General features: G+C 50.6%; 2 protein-coding genes across 5 annotated transcripts in view; both read left to right on the top strand.

Annotated features, from left to right (window-relative positions):
• The window catches only part of LOC140418286 (uncharacterized), a 44,203-nt gene that overhangs the window by 23,355 nt on the left and 5,211 nt on the right, over positions 1-15,637 (top strand). Inside the window, exon 1 of one of the 4 annotated variants that reach the window (XM_072501754.1) lies at positions 14,361-14,461. The exons of 2 other annotated variants lie outside the window; for them this stretch is intronic. The gene's annotated coding sequence lies outside the window, so the exon portion shown is untranslated. Of the gene's footprint in view, positions 1-14,360; positions 14,510-15,637 lie in introns of those variants that run through there. One more of the 4 variants, XM_072501753.1, reaches the window with a different exon arrangement.
• The window catches only part of LOC140418280 (uncharacterized), a 57,287-nt gene continuing 56,126 nt past the window's right edge, over positions 14,477-15,637 (top strand). The window contains exon 1 of the mRNA XM_072501742.1: positions 14,477-14,568. The gene's annotated coding sequence lies outside the window, so the exon portion shown is untranslated. The remainder of the gene's footprint in view (positions 14,569-15,637) is intronic.

Here is a 15,637-nt window from a genome sequence, read left to right as displayed (position 1 = left end):
ACTTAATCTGCTCCAGTTATATGAACCCCACCATATCGTTTATCCAGGCCTCCAGTCCGGGGGGTTTCGCTTCCTTCCACATGAGTAGGATCCTACGCCGGGCTACTAGGGACGCAAAGGCCATGACATCGGCCTCTTTTGCCTCCTGCACTCCCGGCTCATCCGCAACTCCAAATAAAGCTAACCCCCAGCCTGGTTTGACCCGGACCTTCACCACCTTCGAGATCACTCCCGTCACTCCCCTCCAATACCCCACCTGTGCCAGACACAACCAAAACATATGTGTGTGGTTCGCCGGGCTTCTGCCGCACCTCCCACACTTGTCCTCCACCCCGAAGAATCTGCTCAACCTTGCTCCCATTATGTGTGCTCTATGCAGCACCTTAAATTGAATCAGGCTAAGCCTGGCACACGAGGAAGAGGAATTTACCCTGCTTAGGGCATCAACCCACAAACCCTCCTCTATCTCCTCCCCGAGCTCTTCTTCCCATTTTCCTTTCAGTTCGCCCACCAGCTCCTCCCCCCCTCTTCTCTCATCTCTCGGTATATCTCTGACACCTTGCCCTCCCCGACCCACACCCCTGAAAGCATTCTATCCTGGATCCCCTGTGTCGGGAGCAATGGAAATTCCCTCACCTGTTGTCTTGTGAACGCCCTCACCTGCATATACCTAAAGAAATTTCCCCTTATACTTTTCCTCCAGCGCTCCCAAGCTCGCAAACGTCCCGTCTATAAATAAATCTCCCACCCTCCTAATTCCCAACTGGTGCCAGCTCTGGAATCCTCCGTCCATCCTCCCTGGGGCAAAACCTATGGTTGTTCCTAATTGGGGACCCCACCAAGGCTCCCAGCACACCTCTCTGTCGCCTCCATTGCCCCCAGATATTCAATGTTGCCGCCACCACTGGGTTTGTGGTAAATTTTTTTGGTGAGAACGGTAGTGGCGCCGTCACCAGCGTCTCTAGACTCGTCCCTTTACAGGACTTCCTCTCCAGTCTTTTCCATGCCATTCCCTCTCCCTCTATCATCCATTTACGGATCATCGCCACATTGGCAGCCCAGTAGTCATCGCCCAAATTCAGCAGCGCCAGTCCCCCTCTGTCTCTACTACGTTGTAAGAACCCCCTCCTTACCCTCGGAACTTTCCCTGCCCACACGAAGCTCGTGATGCTCCTGTCTATTTTTTAAAAGAAGGCCTTAGTGATCAGTATAGGGAGACATTGGAACACAAATAGGAACCTCGGGAGGACCATCAGCTTAATTGCCTGCACTCTGCCCGCCAGTGACAGTGGCTGCATGTCCCACCTCTTGAAGTCCTCTTCCATTTGTTCCACTAGTCGTGTCAGATTAAGTCTGTGCAAGGTTCCCCAGCTCCTGGCTATCTGAATCCCCAGGTATCGAAAGTTTCTTTTCACTCTCCTTAAAGGCAGGCCATCTATCCCTCTACTCTGGTCCCCAGGGTGTATCACAAAAAGTTCACTCTTTCCCATGTTAAGCCTATATCCCGAGAAATCTCCAAACTCCCTCAATATCTGTATGACCTCTGTCATCCCCCCCACTGGGTCCGTCACATACAGCAGTAGGTCATCCGCGTAGAGTGACACTCGGTGTTCCTTTCCCCCTCTAATCACCCCTCTCCATTTTCTGGAGTCTCTCAGCGCCATGGCCAGTGGTTCAATTGCCAACGCGAACAGCAATGGAGATAGCGGGCATCCCTGTCTTGTTCCCCTGTATAGTCGTAAATACACCGATCTTTGCCGACCCGTGGCCACACTTGCCGTTGGGGCCCCATAGAGGAGTTTGACCCAGCTAACAAACCCGTCTCCGAACCCGAACCTCCTCAGCACCTCCCATAAGTACTCCCACTCCACCCTATCAAATGCCTTCTCTGCATCCATTGCCGCCACTATCTCTGCCTCCCCCTCTGCTGGGGGCATCATTATCACCCCTAATAGCCGTCACACGTTGACATTTAGTTGTCTCCCCTTTACGATTCCTGTCTGGTCTTCGTGCACCACCCCCGGGACACAGTCCTCTATCCTCGTTGCCAGCACCTTTGCTAGCAATTTGGCGTCCACATTTAGTAGTGAAATAGGCCTATAGGATCCGCACTGCAGCGGATCTTTATCCCGCTTCAAAATTAGCGATATCGTCGCCTCCGACATTGTCGGGGTAGATTCCCCCTTCCCTGGCCTCGTTAAAAGTCCTCACCAACAGCGGGGCCAGCAAGTCCACATATTTTCTATAAAATTCCACCGGGAACCCATCTGGTCCCGGGCCTTCCCTGCCTGCATGTTCCCCAGCCCCTTGGTAACCTCGTCCACCCCAATTGGTGCCCCCAGGCCTTCCACCTCCTGCTCCTCCACCCTCGGGAATCTTAATTGGTCCAAAAACTGCCGCATCTCCTCTTTTCCCTCCGGGGGTTGGGACCTATAAAGTCATTCGTAAAAGGTCTTAAACACCTCGTTTATCTTCCCTGCTCTCCGCACCGTAGCTCCCTTTTCATCTCTAATTCCCCCTATCTCCCTCGCCGCTGTCCTCTTTCGCAGCTGATGGGCCAACAGGCGACTAGCCTTTTCCCCATATTCATATCTCATCCCCTGTGCCTTCCTCCACTGCACCTCCGCCCTCCTAGTGGTCAGAAGGTCGAACTCCATCTGGAGTCGTCGTCTCTCCCTGTATAGTCCCTCCTCCGGGGCCTCCGCATATTCTTTATCCACCCTTAAAATCTCCCCCAGTAATCTTTCCCTTTCCTTGGCCTCTGTTTTCCCTTTGTGGGCGCTGATGGAGATCAGCTCTCCTCTGACCACCACCTTTAGTGCTTCCCATACTACTCCCACTCGGACCTCCCCGTCGTCATTGGCCTCCAGGTATCTCTCAATACATCCCCGCACCCTTCCACAGACTCCCTCATCCGCCAACAATCCCACATCTAATCACCAGAGTGCACGCTGCTCCCTCTCCTCTCCTAGTTCCAGGTCCACCCAATGTGTGGCATGATCTGAGACAGCTATGGCTGAATACTCAGTTTCTTCCACCCTCGAGATCAACGACCTTCCCAAAACAAAAAAATCTATCCGGGAGTACACCTTGTGAACATGGGAGAAGAAGGAGAACTCCTTGGCCTTCGGTCTAACAAATCGCCATGGATCCACTCCCCCCATTTGGTCCATAAACCCCTTAAGCACCTTGGCCGCTGCCGGCCTTCTTCCGGTCTTAGATCTAGATCTATCTAACCCTGGGTCCAGCACGGTGTTGAAGTCTCCCCCCATTATCAAGTTTCCTACCTCCAGGTCCGGGATACGTCCCAGCATCCGCTTCATGAATCCCGCATCATCCCAATTCGGGGCATATACGTTAACCAACATGACCTCCGTTCCCTCCAGTCTGCCACTCACCATCACATATCTGCCTCCACTATCTGCTACAATGCTCCTAGCTTCGAATGATACCCGTTTCCCCACCAGTATGGCCACCCCTCTATTCTTTGCATCCAGCCCTGAATGGAACACCTGTCCCACCCATCCTTTCCTTAACCTAACTTGGTCCGCCACCTTCAGCATAGCCACATCTGCCCTCAGTCCTTTCAAGTGTGCGAACACTCGGGCCCTTTTAATCGGTCCATTTAGGCCTCTCACGTTCCACGTGATCAGCCGCACTGGGGGGCTACCTGCCCCCTTCCCGTGTCGACTAGCCATCACCCTCTCTCGGCCGGTCCCACGTCCCGGTTCCGCTCTCCCACCCGTTCCCCAGGTGGCGCATTCCAGCCCCGACCACCCTTTCTTTAACCAGTTCCTCTTTGATTTCTGCAGCAGCAAACCAGTTATTCCACCCCCCCCCTCCCCCCCCCCCCCCGCTAGATCCCCATCTAGCGTGATTGCTCCCCCCATATTCATTCTGGATATGAGCGAAAGTAACAGGGTAGTTATTATGGGAGACTTTAACTTTCCAAATATTGACTGGAAAAGATATAGTTCGAGTACAATAGATGGGTCGTTTTTTGTACAGTGTGTGCAGGAGGGTTTCCTGAAACAATATGTTGACAGGCCAACAAGAGGCGAGGCCACGTTGGATTTGGTTTTGGGTAATGAACCAGGCCAGGTGTTGGATTTGGAGGTAGGAGAGCACTTTGGGGACAGTGACCACAATTCGGTGACGTTCACGTTAATGATGGAAAGGGATAAGTATACACCGCAGGGCAAGAGTTATAGCTGGGGGAAGGGCAATTATGATGCCATTAGACGTGATTTGGGGGGGATAAGGTGGAGAAGTAGGCTGCAAGTGTTGGGCACACTGGATAAGTGGGGCTTGTTCAAGGATCAGCTACTGCGTGTTCTTGATAAGTATGTACCGGTCAGACAGGGAGGAAGGCGTCGAGCGAGGGAACCGTGGTTTACCAAGGAAGTGGAATCTCTTGTTAAGAGGAAGAAGGAGGCCTATGTGAAGATGAAGTGTGAAGTTTCGGTTGGGGCGATGGATAGTTACAAGGTAGCGAGGAAGGATCTAGAGAGAGAGCTAAGACGAGCAAGGAGGGGACATGAGAAGTATTTGGCAGGAAGGATCAAGGAAAACCCAAAAGCTTTCTATAAGTATGTCAGGAATAAGCGAATGACTAGGGAAAGAGTAGGACCAGTCAAGGACAGGGATGGGAAATTGTGTGTGGAGTCTGAAGAGGTAGGCGAGATACTAAATGAATATTTTTCGTCAGTATTCACTCAGGAAAAAGATAATGTTGTGGAGGAGAATGCTGAGCCCCAGGCTAATAGAATAGATGGCATTGAGGTACGTAGGGAAGAGGTGTTGGCAATTCTGGACAGGCTGAAAATAGATAAGTCCCTGGGACCTGATGGGATTTATCCTAGGATTCTCTGGGAGGCCAGGGAAGAGATTGTTGGACCTTTGGCTTTGATTTTTATGTCATCCTTGGCTACAGGAATAGTGCCAGAGGACTAGAGGACAGCAAATGTGGTCCCTTTGTTTAAAAAGGGGAGCAGAGACAACCCCGGCAACTATAGACCGGTGAGCCTCACGTCTGTAGTGGGTAAAGTCTTGGAGGGGATTATAAGAGACAAGATTTATAATCATCTAGATAGGAATAATATGATCAGGGATAGTCAGCATGGCTTTGTGAAGGGCAGGTCATGCCTCACAAACCTTATTGAGTTCTTTGAGAAGGTGACTGAACAGGTAGACGAGGGTAGAGCAGTTGATGTGGTGTATATGGATTTCAGCAAAGCGTTTGATAAGATTCCCCACGATAGGCTATTGCAAAAAATACGGAGGCTGGGGATTGAGGGTGATTTAGAGATGTGGATCAGAAATTGGCTAGCTGAAAGAAGACAGAGGGTGGTGGTTGATGGGAAATGTTCAGAATGGAGTACAGTCACAAGTGGAGTACCACAAGGATCTGTTCTGGGGCCGTTGCTGTTTGTCATTTTTATCAATGACCTAGAGGAAGGCGCAGAAGGGTGGGTGAGTAAATTTGCAGACGATACTATTGTTGTCGATAGTGTGGAAGGATGTAGCAGGTTACAGAGGGATATAGATAAGCTGCAGAGCTGGGCTGAGAGGTGGCAAATGGAGTTTAATGTAGAGAAGTGTGAGGTGATTCACTTTGGAAGGAATAACAGGAATGCGGAATATTTGGCTAATGGTAAAGTTCTTGAAAGTGTGGATGAGCAGAGGGATCTAGGTGTCCATGTACATAGATCCCTGAAAGTTGCCACCCAGGTTGATAGGGTTGTGAAGAAGGCCTATGGAGTGTTGGCCTTTATTGGTAGAGGGATTGAGTTCCAGAGTCGGGAGGTCATGTTGCAGCTGTACAGAACTCTGGTACGGCCGCATTTGGAGTATTGCGTACAGTTCTGGTCACCGCATTATAGGAAGGACGTGGAGGCTTTGGAGCGGGTGCAGAGGAGATTTACCAGGATGTTGCCTGATATGGAGGGAAAATCTCATGAGGAAAGGCTGATGGACTTGAGGTTGTTTTCGTTGGAGAGAAGAAGATTAAGAGGAGACTTAATAGAGGCATACAAAATGATCAGGGCGTTGGATAGGGTGGACAGTGAGAGCCTTCTCCCGCGGATGGAAATGGCTGGCACGAGGGGACATAACTTTAAACTGAGGGGTAATAGATATAGGACAGAGGTCAGAGGTAGGTTCTTTACGCAAAGAGTAGTGAGGCCGTGGAATGCCCTACCTGCTACAGTAGTGAACTCGCCAACATTGAGGGCATTTAAAAGTTTATTGGATAAACATATGGATGATAATGGCATGGTGTAGGTTAGATGGCTTTTGTTTTGGTGCAACATCGTGGGCCGAAGGGCCTGTACTGCGCTGTATTGTTCTATGTTCTATATTACTTCCGAAAGTCAGCTGACTTCAACTGACCCCGGCTTCTCCCGCTCACTCCTTGACCCCCCCGTGTGGGGAACTCCCATATACCTTGCGCCTATCTTCCCGCCATCACCTTTCTGGCGCGGGAACAAGGACAGTAGGCCCCATATTCTCTGTAGTTGTCCCGCCCCTTGTGGCGCAGCTCCCTCTACCGCCCCACTCTCATTCCTCATCCCCCGCCTATGTCTCTTCTTTCCCCCCACCGGCACCCACATTTCTTAGTGTCCCCCCTTCTCAATTTACATCCCTATATACATCGACAGTGTCATTTCCCCTCTAAGATCAGTCCCTCAGTTCCGATCCAGTTTCTCGTCTTTAATAAAGGTCCATGCTTCTTCCGCCGTTTCGAAGTAGTGATGTCTCTCCTGGTACGTGACCCATAGTCGCGCCGGCTGCAGCATCCCGAACTTCACCTTCTTCTTGTGTAGCACCTCCTTGGCTCGATTAAAACTCGCCCTCCTTCTCACCACCTCCGCACTCCAATCCTGGTACACCTGTACCACCGCATTCTCCCATCTACTACTCCGTACCTTTTTGGCCCATCTCAGAACCACTTCTCTATCATTGAAGCGATGAAATCGCACGATTGTCGTCCTAGGTGGTTCTCCCGCCTTTGGTCTCCTCGCAGGGACCCGATAAGCCCCTTCCACTTCCAAGGGGCCCGAAGGGGCCTCAGCTCCCATCAGCGAGCTTAGCATTGTGCTCACGTAAGCCCCGCAGTCCGCTCCTTCCACTCCTCTGGGAGACCCAGAATCCGAATGTTCTTCCTTCGTGCTCTGTTTTCTAGGGCCTCAATCCTTTCAATGCACTTTTTGTGGAGCGCCTCGTGCGTCTGTGTTTTGACCGCCAGGCCCAGGATCTCGTCTTCATTATCCGTCACTTTCTGCTCCACCACGCGGAGCTCCATCTCCTGGGTCTTTTGTGCCTCCTTAAGCCCCTCAATTGCCTGTAGCATCGGGGTCAGCACCTCCTTCTTAAGTAGCTCCACACACCGTCTTAAAAATTCGTCTTGATCGGGCCTCCATGTCGCCTGGGCTTTCTCCGCCGCCAGCTTGCTTCTTTTTTCCTCCTGTCCCTATCCTCGAGGATTCTTCGCGATGTAGCCGCCGCCGATATTTTTCTCTTGGGTTGGGGGGGACTCCCTGTTAACTCACCCCACACCGGGTTTCGTCCTGAAAAAATTCCCCGTTGGGGCTCTTAAAAGAGCCCGAAGGTCCGTTTGAGCTGGAGTCGCCGAAACGTGCGGTTTAGCTGGGCATCGCCGCAACCGGAACTCAGAAGCTGGCGGAGTTGATGGGGGAGGGTGAGAACCCCTCCCGGTACGAGCTGGACCGAGCTCATCAGTCATTAAGGCCGAAGCCCAAAGTGAATGAGCCGCCAAGAGCAGTAATTATCTGCTTTCATAAGTACTGCATGAAGGAGAAGGTGGTAAGCTGGGCGAAGGAGAAGCGCAAGGTGCAGTGGGATGCTGCTGGAGTTTGGATCTACCAGGACTTGACGGTGGAGTTGGCAAAAAGACGAGGTTCGTTCTGGCGAGTGAAAGCGGCACTGTACAAAAAGGGGGTGCGATTTGGTATGGTATACCCGGCGAAGCTGAGGGTGACGTATGATGCCAAAGACTTTTATTTTGAGACAGAGGAGGCGGCTGATGCGTTCGTGAGGGCAGAAGGCTTGGGACAGACGTGAGGAGTGGAGCTGGAAGAGAGACTGGGCTGTTATTGGGGAGCTGGAAAATGTATAAATGTTATAACTTTCTTTTTACTGACGTGTATTGTAATTTAATTCTCTTTACATTGTTGCAGAGTTCAGGTTATTGGTTGGGTTGATTGGCATTCTGTGTTGCGACGGTTATATCTTAGTTTAGTGAATTGTATGGGTTTAGAACAATACAGCGCAGTACAGGCCCTTCGGCCCACGATGTTGCACCGAAACAAAAGCCATCTAACCTACACTATACCATTATCATCCATATGTTTATCCGATAAACTTTTAAATGCCCCCAATGTTGGCGAGTTCACTACTGTAGCAGGTAGGGCATTCCACGGCCTCACTACTCTTTGCGTAAAGAACCTACCTCTGACCTCTGTCCTATATCTATTTCCCCTCAGTTTAAAGTTATGTCCCCTCGTGCCAGCCATTTCCATCCGCGGGAGAAGGCTCTCACTGTCCACCCTATCCAACCCCCTAGTTTGATTATTGTTTTTTCTTTCTCTGGGACTGTGTGGGAGGGGACGGTATTTCTTGGCGAAGGGAGCTACCCACGCTAGCTAACTAAAGTCGGACAGTGAACGGATGTGAGGTGAGAGGAGGGCTGCGGACATTGGAGCCTGGTTAGCAGGTTTTGATGGGCCTACGAGGCGAACGAGGGGGGATTGATGCTGGAGATGTTTTTTCGAGAGGAAATGTAAGCGGTGGGGGGGGGAAGGGGTTCAATGCTAATAATGGATAGGGGCGGGTCAGGCTCATGGGGTAGGGCCCGGTGGTATGATGATGGTGGATAAGAAGGGTGGGGAGGTGAGAGACCCCCAGTTAGGATAGTCACGTGGAACGTGAGGGGGTTAGGAGGTCTGGTCATGGGTGCATCTTAAAAGTTTGAAAGCTGATGTAGCAATGCTGCACGAGACTCACTTGAGGGTGAAGGATCAGGTGAGACTTAAAAAGAGCTGGGTGAGTCAGGTGTTTTCACTCTGGATTTGACGGAAGGTCTTGAGGGGTAGCGGTGCTGGTCAGCAAAAGAGTACGCTTCCAGATGGAGAAGGTGGTGGCAGATCAGGGGGGTAGATATGTGATTCTGACAGGGCCGCTGGAGGGGAGGTTTGTGGTGCTGTTAAGTGTATAAGGTCCGAATTGGGACGATGTGGGATTCGCAAAGAAGGTGTTTGGGGCCATCCCCGACTTGGACACACACAAACTGTTAGTAGGAGGGGGGGGGGGAGGACTGGAACTTGGCGCAGGAGCCAAGGTGGGCAGGTCATGGCCGTGCTCACTGACACCATCAGGGGGGGCGAAGGCGTTGGCTGGGCTAATTGTGGGAATGGGAGGGGTGGACCCTTGGAGGTTCCTGCACCCAAGGGAACGGGAGTACTCGTTTTGCTCAGCAGTCCATAAGGAATACTCGCGGATCGCCTTTTTCGTGGTGGGGAAGGCTTTGCTGGCTGGGGTTAAGGGGTCGGAATACTCGGCAATTGCAGTGTCAGATCATGCTCCGCATTGGGTGGCTATGGTGCTGGAGAAGGGGGCAGCGCAGAGGCCGGGGTGGAAATTAGATGTGGAAATTTTGGGGGACCAAGTGTTCTGTGACAAAATTGAAAAAAGGTAATTGAGGAATATGTAGGTTTCAACTGCACGGATGAGGTGTCGAAGGCAGTTGTCTGGGAGGCTCTAAAGGTGGTGGTGAGAGGGGAGGTGATTTTGTTTAAGGCCAGTGTGGACAAAGAGGAGAGGTTGGAGCGGCAGAGGGTAATAGATGAGATGTTGGAGGTAGATAGGAGTTATGCAGAAGGTGGGGACCCAGTAAAGCTGGAAAAGAGGAAGGAACTCCAGGCAAGCTTTGACCGACTATCCACCAGGAAGGTGGTGCGCCAACTGAGATGAGCATGGGTGCAATTTACGAACATGGAGATAAGGATATGTTAGCAGGTCAGCTCCGGAGGGATGCAGCAGCAAGGGAAATTATTTAGGTGAGGGATAGGGCAGAGAAGTTGGTGGTGGCTCTGGATCTGATTAACAAGGTTTTTGAGGAATTTTATGAGAGGTTGTACAGGTCAGAGCCACCTGGGAGAGACTGTGAGATGCAGGAATTTCTAGATGGGTTGGAGTACCCGAGGTTAGGGGAGGGGGACAGGGCTACATTAGAAGGAGCGATAGTGGAGCAGGAGATAAAGGAAGGTGGCAGCGCCGGATGGGTTTCCGGTGGAATATTATGAAAACTTCAATGATAAGCTGGCACTCCTGATGGTGGGGATGTTTGAAGAGGCGATAGGGAAGGGGGTGTTGCCACAAACTTTGGGGCAGGCGTCGATTTCCCTGTTGCTAAAAAAAGAAAAGCATCCAACGGGGTGTGGGTCGTATAGACCCATATCGCTTCTGAATGTGGACGCAAAAGTATTGGCAAAGTTACTGGCGGGTAGGCTGTAGGAGTGCCTCCCGAAGGTGATAGGTGAAGATCAGACGGGGTTCGTGAGAGGGAGGCAGCTCTTTTCAAACATTAGAAGGGTATTGAACGTTGTTATGGTACCGGCAGAGGGGAAGGAAACAGAGGTGGTTGTGGCATTGGACGCTGAGAAGGCGTTTGACCGGGTAAAATGGGGGTACTTGATGGCAGTTCTGGAGCGGTTTGGGATTGGACCAAGATTTGTGAACTGGGTAAAGCTACTATATAAGGAGCCGAGGGCGAGTGTCCGCACAAACAACTTCAGCTCGAGATACTTTTCTCTCCACCGTGGGACTAGGCAGGGATGTCCTATGTCCCCCCTGCTGTTCACACTTGCGATTCTGCCGTTGGCCATCGCATTAAGAGGTTTGAGGGTATAGAAAGGAATAGTGCGGGGGGGGGTGGATAGAGCATAGGGTGTCCTTATATGCCGATGGCTTGCTGTTATACGTGTCGGATCCGAGTGTGTCGATGGGGAGAATATTGGAGCTGCTTCGAGTGTTTGGGTCTTTCTCGGGGTACAAACTAAATCTAGATAAGAGTGAGTATTTTGTGGTGTCTCAGCCGGGGGTGGGGGAGCTGCCATTCCGTAGGGCAGGGACTCACTTTAGGTACCTGGGGGTGCAGGTTGCCCGGGAGTGGTGGGGAGAGTGAAAGCTGATCTGGCAAGTTGGGATGGTCTCCCTCTGTCGCTGGCGGGTCGGGTACAGGCGGTTAAAATGAACGTGTTGCCACGATTTCTGTTTATTTTTCAATGCCTGCCGATTTTCCTGTTAAAGGCTTTTTTCAGAGAGATTGAGGGAAGGATTACGTCGTTCATATGGGGAGGGAAGGTGGCCAGAGTTAGAAAGGTGCTGCTACAGAGGGGAAGGCAGGCAGGGGGTTTGGGTCTTCCAAACCTGATGTATTACTACTGGGTGGCGAATGTGGAGAAGGTGCAGAGCTGGGTGAGAGGGTTTGATTCCCAGTGGGTCAGAATGGAGGAGAGTTTGTGCAGGGGGTCGGGATTGAAAGCACTGGCAACAGCGCCACTCCCGATGGCCCTGGGGAAATACTCAGGGAGTCCGGTAATAATAGCTTCATTGAGAATTTGGAGACAGTTTCGCCAACACTTCGGGTTGGGGGCAGGGTCAAGGGAGATGCTGATTTGGGGGAACCTGAGATTTGAGCCAGGGAAGTGGGATGGAAATTTTCGGAAATGGGAGGAGAAGGGGATTAAGACACTAAAAGATTTGTTTCTTAGGGGTCGGTTTGCAGGATTGAAGGAGCTGGAAGCGAAGTATGGGCTGCAGCAGGGGGAAATGTTTAAATACATGCAGGTTCGAGATTTTGCCAGAAAGGAGATACAGAGTTTCCCGGTGGAGCCGGCCTCCACATTGCTGGAGGAGGTGCTGACGACAGGGGGACTGGAGAAGGGGGTAGTGTCGGCAGTTTACGGAGCTATTTTGGACGAGGAAAAGGCAGCACTGGAAGGGATCAAAGCAAAGTGGGAGGAAGAGTTGGGAGAGGATATGGAGGAGGGGTTCTGGTGTGAGGTGCTCCGGAGAGTGAATGCCTCCATTTCGTGCGCGAGGTTGGGGCTGATGCAGCTGAAGGTGGTATACAGAGCACACCTCACGAGGCTGAGGATGAGCCGATTCTTTGAAGGAGTAGAAGATGTGTGTGAACGTTGCGGGTGGGTGGGGGTGGGGGGGGTGGGGGGGTGGCACTAATGACGTTCATATGTTTTGGTCCTGTCCAAAGCTAGAGGATTACTGGAAGGAAGTTTTTAGGATAATTTCTAAAGTGGTGCACGTGAAACTGGACCCGGGCCCCCGGGAGGCCATATTCGGGGTGTTGGACCAGCCAGGGTTGGAAACGGGTGCGGAGGCAGATGCTGTAGCCTTCACCTCGTTGATCGCCTGAAGACGGATCCTGATAGGTTGGAGAGCAACCTCCCCACCCTGTGCCCTGGCATGGCGGGGGGACCTGTTGGAATTCTTGACTCTTCAGAAGGTTACATTTGAACTGAGGGGAAGGATGGAGGGGTTCTACAATTCATGGGCATTATTCATTATGCACTTTCAAGAACTGGATAACATCAAACATTAGTTGGGGAGGGTGGGTGGGAGGGTTGGGGGAGGGGGGCTGTGTGGGATAATGGTGACTATGGGCGATCCCTAATTCCTTTTTGTCATTTGTTTGTGTGAACATGCGGGCTTTGGTGGTTTGGGGTTTGGTGGGAGGATGGGATCCTTGTTATTGATATGGGGATTGACATATTTGTTACTGATTATTGTTTATTGTTGGTGGGTGTAAATTTGGGAGAAAATGTGAAAAAGGAGAATAAAAAATATATATATTTTTTTAAACTGCCAGTTACTGTGAAAAGCCCCTAATTGCCACATTCCGGTGCCTGTTTGGGTACACAGAGGGAGAATTCAGAATGTCCATATTACCTAACAGCACGTTTCAGGAATTGTGGGAGGAAACTGGAGCACCCGGAGGAAACTCACGCAGACACGGGGAGAACGTGCAGACTCCACACTGACAGGGACCCAAGCTGGGAATCAAACCTGGGACGCTGGAGCTGTGAAGCAACAGTGCTACCCACTGTGCTACCGTGCCACCTATCCCACCCAGCTACAATGCACTGTTTTATCCAGACCCAAGAGTAGATTCAAGATGTCACGTTCGGCAGAAGGATACTATAGACTGTAAGATCCACAAACTCTGCCAAACTGATTGCAACTTAACAGGTTATTATGGACATTAAACTGTGGGTAATATTCAATTCTGTGACCAATATTTAGTTAAACACGGATCTGAATAAGGAAACGTTGCAGCCACCTGTGAAGTTTAAATGTCTCGTTGTGTCAGGATGAACCAGCACTTGAGGAATATGAAATCTCTGGACTGTTGATCTCCAAGTGTCATATTGAACACAGGAGAATCACTGGAGAATGAGCTCGAATTGAGGCAGAGTGAGCATCGTAAACTGCTATTGTATCTGGGTGTTCTGGGTCTGAGTTTTAACCCTGCAGTTAATTGTCAGGGATGCAGTATAATAAACCCTGAACAAAGCAAATGTGTGTGTGAGAAGCATCTGGAGCACCAGGAACCAGCTGAACGAGCAAAGCTGAATGTCTCCCAGTGCAGCCACAGTACTGAACGTATTCCAGCTTCCAAGGCCACCTGAGAACCAACCTCCTGGCTATTCATCTACAAGAAGCTTCAGAGCCTCATGAGAATTATCTGTTTCTAAAAACCCTTCACTCCAACTAAAGGATCAGCTCAACAAGAAGACAACAGACCTGCAGAGATATAAAGATTGCAGTCTACATTCCATTTTCATCATTACAGCTTCAACTTGACCTGTACCTAATTTCTGTGTATGTGTCAGTGAGTGTGAAAGAGACGAGAGACTGAGATGTTCAAACATCCAGGGAAATAGTGTGATAATAAATAACCTTTCCTTTAAAAATCACCAGTAAGCCTGATGCTGAAATGTATTTTAAATAAAGAAAGATCACCCAGAGGTTAAGAAAATATCACACAAACATTCTGATAATGGACTGGAAAGGACCACGAATTGTAATCAAAGCTGTCTCACTCTCTTCAGGTTGCTATATAGAGGCTGCAACCTCTCACACTGAATGTCTACGTAATCAAGAGACACCTCCAGGCCACAAACATCAGCTTCAGCCCAGGCGTGGGTGGAACCTTTTAAAAACCTGTTGCCCGCCAAATGTGAAGACCGGCACTAGGACCCGGCTGGGAACAGAAACCTTCAGGTCCCGCCCACTAGCTGTTGCGTCACCAAGACGCCAGCGCATGCGCTCTGCTTTCCCAAGATGGCGGCTGTGAACCAGGGTCTGGTCCCGGGAGAGAGCTGACCGGCGGTGATGTGACCTGAGGATCACCGCACCTCAGGCAAGGGGCCAGGTTGGGAAGGCGGTGTTTTCAGGAATAACTGGGAAGGTGATGTTTGGTCAGTTGCTGCAGTCTGTGTAGTGAAGGTGCTGTCACAGTGGTGTGAGGTGAGGAAGTACAGGATTATCACCCAGCAATGATCAATTAAGGGGAATGTAAATCCAGCTCAGGCTGCTTTCAGATTGGAAAGGGAGCTAAGGTGTGTCCTCAGAGCTGGTGAATGTTGTGGCTTTGGCAGTTTCTCTATAAAGTCCCTCTCATTTATTCCCTCCCTCTGCCACCTCTATCTTTAGAATCATAGAGTTTTACAGCACGGAAAGAGACCCTTCGGCCCATTCATAATAATCTTTATTATTGTCATAAGTACGCTTACATAAACACTGCCAGTTATTGTGAAAATCCTGTAGTCGCCACATTCCGGCGCCTGTTCGGGTACTCGGGGAGAATTTAGAATGTCCAATTCACGAACAAGCTCGTCTTTCGGGACTTGTGGGAGGAAACCGGCGCAGCCAGAAGAAACCCATGCAGACACAGGGAGAACGTGCAGACTCCGCACAGACAGTGACCTAAGCTGGGAATCGAACCTAGGTCCTTGCTGCTGTGAAGCAGCAGTGCTAACCACTGTGCTACCGTGCCGCCCATAAGATTATTAGATTACTAGATCTGGATGAATTGTTTCCCAGAATGCTGTGGGAGGTGAGGGAGGAGATTGCAGGGGCTCTGACCGAAAGTTTTAATTCCTCTCTGGCCACGAGGGGAGTTGCCAGGGGACTCAAGAACAGCTAATGTGGTCCCACTGTTTAAGAAGGTTGTAGAGATAAGCCAGGGAACTGCAGACCAGTGAGTCTCAAGTCACTGGTACGGAAACTATTGGAGAAAATTCTGATGGACTCTATCTCCACTTGGAGAGGTTTGATCAGGAATAGTCAGCATGACTTTGTCAGAGGGAGGTCATGCCTAACAAATTTGATTGACTTTTTTGAGCATGTGACCAGGTGTGTCGATGGGGGTAGTGCAGTTGATATAGTTTCCATGGATTTCAGCAAAGCCTTTGACACAATCCCACATGAGAGACTTGAAATTGATCAGGTGGATTCAAAATTGACTTAGATGTAGGAGACAGAGGGTGATGACTGTTTTAGTGACTGGAAGCCAGTGACCAGTGGCATACCACAG

The sequence above is a fragment of the Scyliorhinus torazame genome, chromosome 5 (genome assembly GCF_047496885.1).
Source record: "Scyliorhinus torazame isolate Kashiwa2021f chromosome 5, sScyTor2.1, whole genome shotgun sequence".
NCBI classification, from domain to species: domain Eukaryota; kingdom Metazoa; phylum Chordata; class Chondrichthyes; order Carcharhiniformes; family Scyliorhinidae; genus Scyliorhinus; species Scyliorhinus torazame.
Note: the sequence above shows the minus strand (reverse complement) of the source record. Positions and strands in the feature narration are given on the sequence as shown.